This window comes from Lycorma delicatula, chromosome 2, assembly GCF_047948215.1.
Source record: "Lycorma delicatula isolate Av1 chromosome 2, ASM4794821v1, whole genome shotgun sequence".
Lineage (NCBI taxonomy): Eukaryota > Metazoa > Arthropoda > Insecta > Hemiptera > Fulgoridae > Lycorma > Lycorma delicatula.
In genome coordinates this window covers 34,939,435-34,953,752 of record NC_134456.1, presented here as the reverse complement: position 1 = coordinate 34,953,752, position 14,318 = coordinate 34,939,435, and the positions used below count along the sequence as shown (strand labels likewise).

Sequence of the window (14,318 nt, the reverse complement as noted above, 5' to 3'; positions counted from 1 at the left end):
GCAACATGACAATGCGCGGACTCACACATTGTACGCCACTACAAAGGCTCTCCGCAAGTTGAAGTTTGAGCATATTCCGCTTCCGCCATACTCACCGGATTTGGCTCCGTGCGATTTCCACTTCTTCCCTCATCTAAGAGGGTTTCCCTCATCTTTTAGAGTTGTAATCATTACAACTCCGACGATGAGGTGAAGGAAGCTGTGGCCACTTGGATCTGATAAAAACCGCCAGAAAGTTTCAGTGACGAAATGCAAAAACTTGTCACACGTTGGAAAAAGTGTATCACTGTAAACGGGGATTACATTGAAAAATAAATGCTGCATTTTGTAGCTAAGGTACTTTTATTCATTTTTCATTTCATTCCAATACTTCTTTTCATTCCCATGTTACGCATATGTGCAAAATTTATCAGCCGATTTGAAAATGTATATGATAATGTAAAATCGACGTAATAGAAATAAAAAATTTAAAAAAAAATATAATTTTTTCACTAAATTTTAACTTTTGAAAACTGCACCAAATTGATTGGTAGTAAATTGAGGGTAGTTCTTTTTAATTCGACGTAGATTTCAATATGTAGAGATTTAAATTTTAATTTAGAGTAATATTTAGCGCAGTTTTTACGTTGTATTATTATAAATTTTTTTTATCAAAATTGTATTTATTATTTAAGGTTAAATAATATAATTTTATCAAACATGCTCCGTTGGTATGATTATATAATTAGTAATTAAAAAACCCACTTATCAACAATTTTTTTATGAGTTCAAGCGCTTTCGAAATAGAATTCCGTCATCAGGAACTTAAAACTGTACATTACATTTTTAATAAAGCTAAAACTTCGTTGTCGTATGTAAAGATATAAAATATAACAGTGGTCATCGTATATTTAAAATTGTATCGACTTAACGTCCTGTCATTATGAATGTCTCCATGATGACCACTGTTGTATCTTATTTGTATACATAAACAACTTTTTTACATATGACAACGAAGTTTTAGTTTTATAATGAATATAATATTTATTTTTAAGTTCCTGATGATGAAATTCTATTCCGAAAGCGCTTGAACGCATAAAAAAAATTGTTTGTAAGTAGGTTTTTTAATTATTAATTAAATAATATTGTGAGTAAAATTTTATTCTTGTAAATTCTTGGATTTTGTCTTGTACACAATGTCCACCGCGATAGCATATTCACCTAGTCTTACCTTATTTAAATTCCTTTCTTTGGTTTGTGTAATAATAAAATGTATTACTTACATTTTGAAACAATTTCAGATACAGGCTTGTTGAAAAAGAATTATATTATACAGTCCGATACATTTTTTTTTACATCCAGTTTATTCTAAAAAGGAAAAGAATCCTTTTTGCTAATACATTGCTATTGAAATAGGCCATATGAAAGACTTATTAAGCGATGTAATTTCATTATTGTAATTCGCTCATTGCTACAGATCATGTAAAACGTAGTGATTTATTAATTTATCAAAAACTCAGCGAGTTGTTACGTTAGGAAGGAAGGCGTGAAGTGGAATATGGTTAGAAGAACTGGCAACAGAGGAATATGAAGAAAAAGGACATCTGCCGACCAAGTTTAAGTCGTTCTATTTTAGGACAGTATCTGTCCTAGGGTCGCTCCCCTAATATGGAGTTAAAACTGTTGTTGAAGATACAGTTTTGTTTTGTTTTTGTATATTAACTATACTATTCTTTCTTAATTACTCTAATAATTATTTATTAATTTTTAAAAATGTTATCTGTTGGAAAACTGTAGCATTAGTTTGTTTTAACTGTAATATTTTTTAATGAGGTTTTAATTATTTCTATCTTGTTTTTAATATAAACAAAAAATTATAAACATTTTTCAGACCTTAGAATAAAGATTTTTATCTATTATAAAATTTTAAAACGTAATTAAAAACTATTTTATTTTCTTAATGTTGATTAATCTTTAAATTAACGCAACGGCTACAAAAACTATCTTAATAAAAAAATTCCTTCTTTGAATATGAAAGGAAAATGAAAAGGAATATGAAAGGAAAAGTTTTTGCCACGGTTAAAGTTTTCTGTAAAATAAAAGAACCGAAAAAATGAATCAAATAGAATAGCTGGAAACAGGATAATAATCTAATTCTATACTTTATCACATTAAAAATTGTGGTACATAAGAATACGAGTATTACACAAGTATTCGTTTAACCGAATAAATAATAAAATTAGTTTTATCTGTAAAATAATATTATACAGATAATATTTTTTAGTACTATTAGATAAAAACGTAATAAATGTCTCCTTAAAAACACTATAGTCTAATGGTGCTTAATTTAAATTTCTATGTACACTGAAACAAATACATAATTAGTTTTTTCTAATTATTTTATCTTTCGCCCTTCCAGAATGTTTTTAGACAAATTTGGCAATGAAATGACCCTTGCTTTCTTCCATCTTCTGATCGCTACTGAAAAAACAACTAAACCGCTTTCGTATTCCTTCCACCGACTAAACTAGAAAATGGAACGATCAAGTAACGGTCCACACACACGCGGAATAAGAAAAAACTACTTTCCACCAACACGCGGGGTTCGACACTGTGGGAGCGATAATGCTCTGTCTCCCTCGCAGCCTCGCGTGCAGTTTCCTATATGCGCACAGCAGCCAACACCACGCCGCTGGAACTGTGAAGCGCACAGTTCCGTACAAAGATTTTTGTATCTTTTTCATAAATTGGGGGAGGGCTACTGACATTAAGCTTAAGCTTATATTGTACAAATATAAAGAAAGAATTAAAGAAAAGAGGACTTATGATTTAAAATTTATCGTTAATAACAAGTGGAAATAGGAGGTGCTGCAGTTCCACTGCGAGGGACATTCAGTGAATCTTAAGAAGTGATGAGTATGTACTAGATCGGATTTTGTTATTCATGTTACATATTTTATCCAAATGGTTACGTTGATTTTATTATTTCAGTTTTAATCTTACTACTATCATAGTATTCATTTTAGTTTTAACCTTATTTCATTTATATTTTAATATCCGAGAAAGGTTTTTTGTAACTTTTTGATCCGGACGATGATCAAAAACTTTTTCGCCCAAAAAAAGTACAAACGATTAGCAACTTTTCTCTCTTTTTCCTGTTTAGCCTCCGGTAATTACCATTCAGATAATACTTCAAAGGATGAATAAGGATATGTATCAGTGTAAATGAAGTGTAGTCTTGTACAGTCTCAGTTCAACATTTCTGAGATATGTGGTTAATTGAAACCCAACCATCAAAGAACACCGATATCCACGATTTAGTATTCAAATCCGTATAAAAATAACTGACTTTACTAGGTGACGATTAGCAACTAGAAATATTAAATGTGTTCCTCTCGATGATTAAAATTTCAAAATATTAAATTTTGTCTTCAATCTTCGTCGTAATACGAAAAATCTAACACTCCGCTTCATTAAAAATAAAAAATAAGCAAGTTTAAAATTTATCCAACTGATGGGCATTTCAATAAAAAGTAACAGAAAAGAAAAAAAAAGACAAATCGATAACTAGAAATTCGAAAACTTAATCCCGTCCGTTTCTAAAAACAATCCCATCTCTTTCTAAAAACGTTAAAATCGATTTAGTTTTTATTTATTCTTCTGCGTTCGATTCTTAAAAATAATTTTCATTAGCTTTGTAGTAGATTTTGCTTCAATTTCACGGTCACAATTTGCCAAAAATAAATATGTAATTATTATATGCATATTTGTTTTTTTCAGATCCCATGAATCGTGTTTATTTTCCTTTAATAATTATTATAGGCAATGAATCTTTTTTGTTTTGTTTTTTGTAATAAAAATTGCCGGAGACGATACCGTAAAATCTATAAGACGTCAAAATTATGACAAATATTGAAGATAAATTTTTGCAATATATAAAAGTATTTTTTTCAGATTTAACTGAATATTTTTTATATTACTTTTGTAATATGTGTAAACTTGTGTAATGTAAATATTTATTATGTATTCGTGTATCGGATGGATATATTTTTTATTCCTGAACGTTGTTTGACTAGAGTGGTAAATAACATAAGTGTATCGTGTGTGTTTAACTAATTTTTTATCTTATCTTCATAGCCTGTGTAATTTATAAAATATACGTATCTCGTCATTTTTATAATATTATCAACTATGTTATAGTTATTACATTTATTATGAAAGCTCATTGTGTAGGTTAAGTTAGTTAGTTGCAGTTTATCCAGCAGGTCAGTCTAATTTTTGTTTTTTTTTTTATTTTATGATTTAATTAATGTGTGTGTGTGTGTGTGTGTGTGCGTTGATCTTATGTTTTAAAATAATTAGTAAAACCGATAAGAACACATAATTGAATGATTTTAATTTATTTAATACTGGGAATATTAAATAAGAGTTAAGAAGTTATGAAAACAACCTTAGTCTGATATAGAAGAAGTATTTTTAAATATTTAAGCTACGTTTTTTTTTATTCTTGTTTATTCCCGAACGTATAAAAATATTTTAGAGTAGTTCAAAAACTTCCAAAATAAAATATACTTATAAGTTAATAATTCGATATAAAATTCATTTTTTTTATAGTCGAGTTTGAATTTGTATTTTTCTTTCGTTTTAATATTTAGAAAACGTTTTTGCAGTAATATAACGAATTTTATACCTCAGTATATATAAAAATGTAATACTTTGTGTTAGTTTCATGTTCTTTTTCGACCGCTCTGCATTTTACTGTAGCGTTATTACATCTTCACAATGATTAACTGTTTTTTCCATTCTCTTTAGGGGGTAGCCTCTTCTTCGTTTGAATTCAGATAATCATCCAGACCCGTCATGTTTTCTGCAAGGTCATTATCGTTTAAACTTTCTTAAGTTATCTCTGTTTTATAATCATAAAGTCGAATTTGTACTTCCCCCATTTAAATAATAGCAGTAGGATTGTTTTTAATACTGTGGGAAACGAAAACGGGTTTAGAATTATTTTTTGACAAAAATATTAAATTCTAAATTATTTAAAAAAGCAACGCACGAGTACTGTACAAACAAAAAATATGCTTATTGAAGAAAAAAATACGTATTTGTGAATTTTTTATTTCATTAATTTACATAAAATGCAATTACAATAATTTCATTTGTTCATACTGGCACACACTGGCCGTATTTTAATTACCTAAATTACACGTGTAAAACGTAGATTTGTAAAAAAAAAGTATGTATGCGAATTTATATTACTACCTATTATATTTGAGTGGTTTTTAATTGATACTTTTATAATATACTAGCAGTCCCAGAAAATTTGATAAAACATTAAAAAACTGAATATTACAGAACTTCACAAAATTTAACCTTTCACTTTTCCCTTTCTCTTTTTCCATTATCCCTTTTCCTGCCCGTAAATCTGTCCAGTAGTTTTTTAGTCTATAGCGGGTTCATGTATGAACATTGCCTTTTATTTATATATAAGAAGAAAGTCTGTGTGTATATTTGTTTGTTTTGTAAATATCTCAACCGGCGCCACCTAGCGGGTATAGATTTTGCAAAAAAATTTTTCGCTTAATATATATTCTGAATATGTGCCAAATCGGTCCATAAATACAATTTTTCTAAATATCTCAACCACAGCGCTATCTAGCGGATCTATTTTTCGCAAAAAATATTTATTTTCACGTAACTAATATTTATTCTGAATATGAGCCAAATCGAGCCTTAAATGCAATTTTTCCATATATCTCAACCCCAGCCCCATTTTTTTCTGAGTTATTTCTTTAGATGTAAGTAACACATATTCTGAATATGAGCCAAATCGGACCATAAGTAAAATTTTTCGAAATATCTCGACCCCAGCGCCATCTAGCGGGTCCAAACTGATTCAGAAACCTTGGTGAGGGGTGCGCGCACAACAACTCACCAAAGTTTCATCGCAATCGGTTGAATGGTATAGGAACGCATAAGGGACAAACAAACATTCATTTATATATATATGATTACAAATTTTAATTTTTTCCCCTAAATAATAGCTTTTCTTCCTATTCTTTTAATGAGATAAAAAGTAATACTTTAGATTATTCTTCATTAAAAGCTTATAAAATAAATTTTATATATATATATGTTGTCTGGCAAAGACCGTTATCTGGCAAATGTCGGTATTGTCTGGTGAATGTCGATACATATGAAATGTGGTCGGTGAAAGACCGAATATTTGCTTATTCGGACCTTCGCCGGTATATGTCGACGAACACCGATAGCTCTGGTAGGGATTAAAATTTGATTACATTTTTTTTATAAATATATATTACGATGAATTGTGAATTTCATTAATCGCCTCCAGTATTGGAGAATAACATATATAATTTCTATATTTGACGTTAATTAGATGAGGTAGGTTAGCGTAGGTTATGTTTGGTTTAAATTTTAATTCCTTTTTTTTTTACAAGGGTTTATCATAATCTATTTACCTTAGAGATTGGTGTTGGGTGATTTTTTTTTTCTAGTTATCGTTTCGATCCCCACACCAGAACTTATCTGTATATGTCGAAATATATAGGCGAAGGCCCGAATAAGCAAGTTTTCGGTCTTTCACCGACATATTTGGTGTATGTCGACATTCACCGGAGAATATTGACATTCTCTAATTTCGCTCTTTCACGGTAACGTATATACACTTACCGTGAAATTTTATATATATTTACCATCATAAAAACATGAAATGTCATAACTATCTTTTTTTTACCTTTCAAAATAAACAAAAAAAAAACTATTTTTTGTAAATTTTAATGTTGATCTGATAATGGTTTTGAATAAATTAATAGTTGGAGAGATTTGAAAAAAAAATTGGCCGCACTTCACTCTATTGTCTGTCTTCCAATCGTGTGCAGATAACTTATTTGCTAGGACTTACCAGATTATTAATGAGTAAAAACCGAATATTTTAAGAAAAAAATAAGTCTGTAGCATCGTATTATACCTTTTTTTGCTTTATTTTTGTTTTACTAAGATGTGGATGTAGACTAAGAATGTCATTATGTAATTGAAAGAGGGAAATCTTTTTCACATTATCTGTGGTTAAATTATAATCTACGTTTTGTGTACTATACGTATAAAGTAGCCGCTAAATTATTTCTGCAACGAAAAAGCATTAACGCGAGTACAAATTATAAAATAAATTTTAGTTTTAGAAAATTATTGCATAGGGTACTTCTTATCCTACCCTAATAAATGGCATTTGTGTGTGTGTCCGTCTCCCTTAGTTAATAATGTGGTCAGATAACGCACCGGAATGTACCGATCACTAGCGGAAAATCCCGATTCGTTAGTATACTTGGTGTATACTTGTTATATTATTACTTGTACTTATTATTTATACTTGTCATATATATATTTATTTCTGTAATCGATATATATGCGAAATATATATTAATATGTTTTTTTATTTGTGTGATTGTTTTTCTTCATAAAATAATGAACTATAACGAAAAATTATTTACTCAAATTATCCATGATACAACTGGAAAACTGTTTCTTCTGACCATCCTTCACCATCCTTTTCCGATTTCATTTAATTTTCATATTCATTATTCATCGAATATTCATTATAATTTTAAAAAAGTTTTTTTATATTATTAATACTGATATTTTAATTCACCTTAAAAATTCATGTTTTCTATTATTAAATACTGATTTTTTATTAATTTTTATAGTTTTATTTAGAGCCCATAACAGAATACTGTGACTGAATTATGTGTAGTTTTTCTTTTAAAATTAATAATGTATTTTTTTTAATATTAATTTTAAGAAATCAGAAATACTAATTATTATGATCTCCAAATTAACCAGAAGAAGCAGTACCATAGATATACCAAAAAGTTTTTATTTATTGCAAGTGTGGTTTTTATGTTTTTTTCTTTTTTCGATGCGACTGCTCATGCGGCAGTAAACAGCACATTTCTGTTGCACAAATCCGGCTGCACAACTTTTTTTTTCTTTTTTTTATGAAATAGCCAAAAGATTCATTTTTTAATTATTTATCGATATGCCAAATTAAAAATATACGTTGTCGATCGTTATTTAAAGTTATCGGTCATCAAAGATTTTAAATGTTTTTCTTGTTTTTTTTTTTTTAAAATAACTTTTAAATTAAACATCATGTAAAAATGAAATTCAGGGCAATGATAAATCTCGATTTTTAGGGATAAATCTCCTTTTTAGTCCTCATAGAACAGAGCGAAGCCGGGCTGAGCACCTAGTTAACATACTGAAACGCATCATTTGTATTTATAAGATAACATGATATTATGTTAATAGTTATTTATTATTATTATTATTAAACATCATGTAAAAATGAAATTCAGGGCAATGATAAATCTTGATTTTTAGGGATAAATCTCCTTTTTAGTCCTCATAGAACAGAGCGAAGCCGGGCTGAGCACCTAGTTAACATACTGAAACGCATCATTTGTATTTATAAGATAACATGATATTATGTTAATAGTTATTTATTAAAATAAATTCGATTATTTTTAATAAACTCTCTTTACAATCGTATAGTCGTAAATTATAATTTTTTTGTTCTGTTAATCGATGTAACCACTTCATTACATAATTTCTTGTTACTATGGTAACACGATATAGATAAGGTAATTACTTCTTAAAGCGGTAACATAAAATTGATTGCACATTATTAATGTTGCAATAAATAACAGGGAGTTCAAGGTCATTCATTATTTTATTTAATTGTTTAATTGAACGAACAATTTAATTAAAATTTAATGTACATTGCTTATATTCTACAAAACTCATTCTTTCAAAAGTAATTTTTCGTAGAATTACATATTTTAAATTAGATGGCAATATTTAATCTAATCTTTTTTTTAATAAATTGTAATAATCTCTCGTTTATCAGGTCATTATGATGACATATCAATATATAATATTTACTAAATTAAAAAATGAAGCTTTTCTAATTTAAAAAAAAAGTGATTTTCATAGGGATTGGCTCTTGTGTTATATGAATTTTTAGGATATTAAAATTCATATTAATAATTTAAACGAAAATATTTTTGGCAAAACGTCCCTCTACTAATACTAATAACTGTGGGACAGAAAGTTCGAATTGGTATAGCAGGCAGTATGAAAATAAAAAATGTTGTATTTTGCTGACCAGTGGAAAAATTGATGTTTTGTATATATATATATATATATATATATATTATTTATTTTTTTCAAATCACTACCTAAGGAAGTATCATTTCCAGTTTATTATTTACGAGGAAAAAGGTTTGGATGAAGACTGATTAGTTTCTGGATTGGGTTAAACGTTTTTGGGAACGGAAAACTGAAATATTTATCAAAAAAAAAAATCAAAAATAATTTTCATAAGACAAAAGAAAATTGCTTGCTAGAAAATTTGATAATTAATCATTAACGGGCGTGGCATTAGTGTTACAGCCTCTCGATTAGTGCGTACCTGACCATTTTGAAGGAAAATTATTATTATTCTTGTACGAAATTGATAGCAGAAAATAACTCGATTGCTTGAAACTCCTTCAGGTTTGATTAAAATCAAGAAACCATTTTTTTCTGTACTTTGTTATTAGAATGTAAAAGCTGAGTTGAAATTTTAGAAGAATTAATAATTTAAACGATAATATTTTTGGGAAAACGTCCCGTCTGCTAATACTGATAACTATGGGATAGAATGTTCAAAATAAATGGAAATCTTTTAAAAAATGTTAACTACAGATTCTACGAAAAAATACGAGATATTCTTTTGATCTCGTTATCATCCGATGACGAAAATGTTGTTTATTTATGCATTGGAGGGGAGTTGTAACAGTGTGATTGGATTCGAATATGTCGACGTTAATTTTAACGATCCGTTAAAAAAAATATTGTATTTTTATTTTATTATGATATGCCTTTATACAAATTTTAAAGAAGAAGAGAGTTGAATAAATAGATATCTCTCTATCCATAGCCGGGAAAGGAAGACACCCGTCAAGGATTAGCTCCAGCTGTCCCATTCCCTATCCATTCTTCCCTATCCGCCTTACAGGCCAAAACAAAAATCATATTTTTTTCTTTCTGTGTTAAGCGACATAGCTCGCTAATAAAAAGAACTTTTTGCCCTTGATTAAATACATACCTGAAAGTTTTCGCCATAAGACAGAAAGAAAAAAAGGTTATTTTCAGTTGGTATCTCCAGTGATTGAAAAAAAAAAATGAGTCCAGCGCTTTTCCTAATTAGATTCAACTACTAAAGTAAGGATTTGAAGGCTTTTTCTTCAAACAACAGCGCAGCCTTATGCCTTTAGATAATACCCGTAGCTTCACCACTGGATATATTTAACCACTTCAAATTTTGAATATTTTCCTATTATTCTGGATTGTCAGTAGCATGAATTATCTTGTGTGGGCATATTCAGTCGCACTCTTTTCCACAAATACTTCAACTGTGGATTAATCAAAACAAGACAGACCTCATCCTGCACGATATCTACATCTAATGTACATGAAGTATCTTCAACAATTCTTATTTTCGTTACTCAACGGTTGAATTTTTCATGGATTATTAATATCTGAATGACAATAGTAGTTTATAACCATTCACATTTAAGATTATCTCTGAAAAGTAGATGGGAAGAGGCGATTCGTTAATAATCCAAAAGTGTTCCGAATTTTTTACCATATTTCTATCATTCCCTGTCCTGTAGTGTTCCCAACTACTAAATGAAAACGAACTTGTTTTTTTTATTTTTAGAATCAATAACCCCCCACTGACAAATTTCCAATATGGCTATAATAATGAGGATACGTTATTCAGTAATTATTAGGTCTTATATTGAGTTTTTTGCGCGTCTCACACGGACGTTAAGTCACGTTAGGTTAAAAACTAGTAAAAACCTTTCTTTTCTTTTAATAACGAAATGAAGTTGTATATATATTCACCATAAAGTGAGTGGGGAGTATTATAAAACCTCCCTTGATTTTTTACCGTTATTATGATTCAAACATGTACTTAAAGGTAGATCTAACAAAGCAAGGTGGGGTAATAAAGATTTTTTTCTAGTTGTAGTTGTTCAATGTTATTATTTAATTAATCATAATTTTGTTTGTTTTGTTTTATCGACGAAACCATTTTGTTTGTACATTATACGTTTTTAATCTAATACAATATTTTAAAAATAATCTTAAACAATATTTTAATGTAAATGTTGAATTTAAAATTCGGTTTTTACAAAATGAGAACGTTATTATATATTTAAGTTGAAAATGAGACAAATATATGTCAGGGGTTTTTTCTATTAAAAAAAGGGTGTGGGTAGTTCTAGTACCCGCCCAACTTTCTTAAGGTGTGTGGACACCCACAGGTACCCTGGTATACCGCCTCTACCTTCTGGAAGTATTATATGACTATATACGTGTGTGTGTGTGTGTGTTTTATATATATATACAGACATGATACAGTAAACCATTGAGCCAGTTCTTTTTTTTGCCTTCTTTCTTTTGTGTATATTTATATATATTATTTTGGTTCTGCCTACGATTCATCCTCCAACTTCCCACCTAACTTTCTACACAATGACCTTTCTGATCATTAAATTATAAATTTACAGGTGCTTACTGTTGTTAGCCTACTGTCAAAATGAAAACAATCTTATAAATTTAGGCGTCCATATTATTTTGATTTCAATATATGAATTAGGATTATGTTGTTAATTTTTTAATGGATTGGTTAATTATCGATTAAAATTATTTTAATTGTTGCGGTATAATATATATAATAAATGTCGTAGGTGTTTGTGCATTCGAAGCAGATTAATAAATTCATTTCTTATGCGTTTTCATTCATTTATATACGTTTCTTGTCGTTTGTCTTTTTATGGGTATGTAGGCTACATTTTCGGTAGAAATTTAAGACCCTATTTATTTTTGTTGTTTCCTGTACTTATTTTATTTATGGATTTTTGTAAAAAAAATCCAAAACGTATGTCTATTCATTTGTTAAAAAATTTTAAATTATGTTTTCCATCTTTTTGTGTTGTTTAGTAATTCGGCCATTCAAAGAAAAGATGCTGTAAACCGAGGAAAAGCTTTAGAGCTGATAAATTTTGCTGGAATTAGTCCAATCGGTTGAAAAACATTAAAAATTTATATTTAAGGAGCGATAAGTTTTGTTTTCTTGCTACACTAGTAATTTTCAAAAAATAATACAAACTGGAAAAAAGTTTAACCGTTTATTTTTTTTATGTTGCGTATTGCGTTAAGTATCTTGCAAAATAAAATTAACGATTATGAGCAGGGGGATGATATTAGTTTCACACGTTTCCCTCTGTCTTTCGTCCTTATCGCCGACGCCCAATTACTGTAACCAACTCTATAAGATTGCAGTTAGGATAAAAGTCATTTTTCTACTGTTCCCCCCCCCCCTTATTTATTACTATTAAGTCTTTTTTTTCTCTATGGTAGGTGTAATGATGACCAATTTAATTTAATTTTTAAATTAAAATTTTATTGTTGTGTGTCTTCTGCAAGAGAGTGTTTTAATAAAAATTGACGAGATTTTATTATATTGTTTAGCATGCAGCTTTAAAAAAAGAATTTTATTTCTCCTAAAATGAGGTTGATTTAAATACGTATTATTCATATTAGATTTATTTATTTGTTGGAGCTATTTCCTAATATTTCGGAACCGTGTAAGGAATCTAACGAGAAAAAATAGAATAATAATTGGAAATCCAAAATCTCATAATCGAATGATATAAATTGACTAATTGAACAACTAATCTCGGATTCGATTCCCGGCGCTGAACTGCATCGATAATAATTCATTAATAACAGCTTCGTGTTGGACAAATCTTTCGTAGCTGGTTCGAATACTAGGTAGTGAACTTAAGAACGAAGTTGCGAAATGTCGCGCTAATTGATTGTTTTGGGATCTAGAATCCTGCAATTCGGAAAACGTATTTCATATTCTATTGTAGCAGCTGTAACATTACCATTACATACACAAAATGAATACCATATCTGCATGTCCCTCTGTTGTAAATAAGTACGGCATTACATTACTTCAATGGCAAACCGATCACGTTCAAACAAAAATTAACAGAAAACCTTCGTTAACTGTGCTGTTCATAGCTGTACTATGAACAGCTGTTGCTATGAACAGCACAGTTCATAGTAATTTAATGTACGTTACAGAATGTTAAACGCTAAAAGTATTGCGCATTGTTGATCAGGCTGTTATTTTATTGTCAACTTTAAAATAATGTTTTCAAATAATTTATTGCATTTCTGTCGTTAATAAAAAAAATTCTGTCTAAGTAACTTTTATTTATTTATTTTTCTATTGTGTAATTTTCTGTTCCGTTTTTTTTTTTAATTTTTTAACAGTAAATTTTGTTTTTACAAATTTTTCTTATCACCAAAAAAGAATTTGATCTTCTTAGTTTATAAGTAGTGTTCTGATAAATTTAGTAATGCACTATTTTTAAATTAAATTTTCGAATTTTTTCTACGTTTTCTTTGTTTGATTCAACTTATCATCATTTTGTTCAGAACTAAAGTTTCTACATGTTTTTAAACGTTTTATGTGTTTATTACCCGTTAAATGTTATTGTACGTCAAACATAAAAAAAGATTTTGTATTTCAATTTATTGGTTTTCACCCCAGATTTCTGAAAGTCTATTGTAGATACGGTTCTGGGACCTATTGTATTCGATTTTTCAGGTCAAAAACCATAAGAAATCACTAATTCTTCCCCTTAATTATCGTTCTAAAAATTTCAGTACGACCTTATTTTACCGTGGTACTATTACTGAAGTGTTTTAATCAAACATTTTATCATTCTCTTTTTCATCTCATCTGTCATGTCCGACGTTTTGAATTTGTAATAAGTAAATATAATTTTACACCTCGTATTAATTTATTACACGTTACTGTTTTATTTTATTAATAATTTTTACTGTAATATAAAACCTGAAACTTACGTTAGAGTAATGGGACGCTTTATTGAGTAAAAAAGTTTTCTGTAGCATTTGAATAACAACGGTAAGCTGCACATTATGCGAACATGCCGACGTCTGTAGGCGACAGTAGTAGATCTATACGGGGGCGTTGTATCCTTTTTCAGTCAATACTCTTAGAGGCGTTTGTTTTTGTTTCTTATATTTTCCTACTAGAAAGTCAGATATGGATTAAGTTTAGACGCCAGTACAAAATTTTTATTTGCTTCCTTATCTTTAACGGAAACAATTTTTTTTAGTAGAATTTCCTTAATCTGTTTTATCTTTTAATTTTTTTCTCCGATTTTTAG

At 28.9% G+C, this 14,318-nt stretch overlaps 1 protein-coding gene across 2 annotated transcripts in view; it reads left to right on the top strand.

Annotated features, from left to right (window-relative positions):
- Nucleotides 1-14,318, top strand: part of LOC142320633 (ras-associated and pleckstrin homology domains-containing protein 1-like) — a 323,711-nt gene that overhangs the window by 61,544 nt on the left and 247,849 nt on the right. Inside the window, exon 1 of one of the 2 annotated variants that reach the window (XM_075358653.1) lies at nucleotides 4,226-4,244. The exons of the other annotated variant lie outside the window; for it this stretch is intronic. The gene's annotated coding sequence lies outside the window, so the exon portion shown is untranslated. Of the gene's footprint in view, nucleotides 1-4,225; nucleotides 4,245-14,318 lie in introns of those variants that run through there. 2 annotated transcript variants of the gene reach the window in all.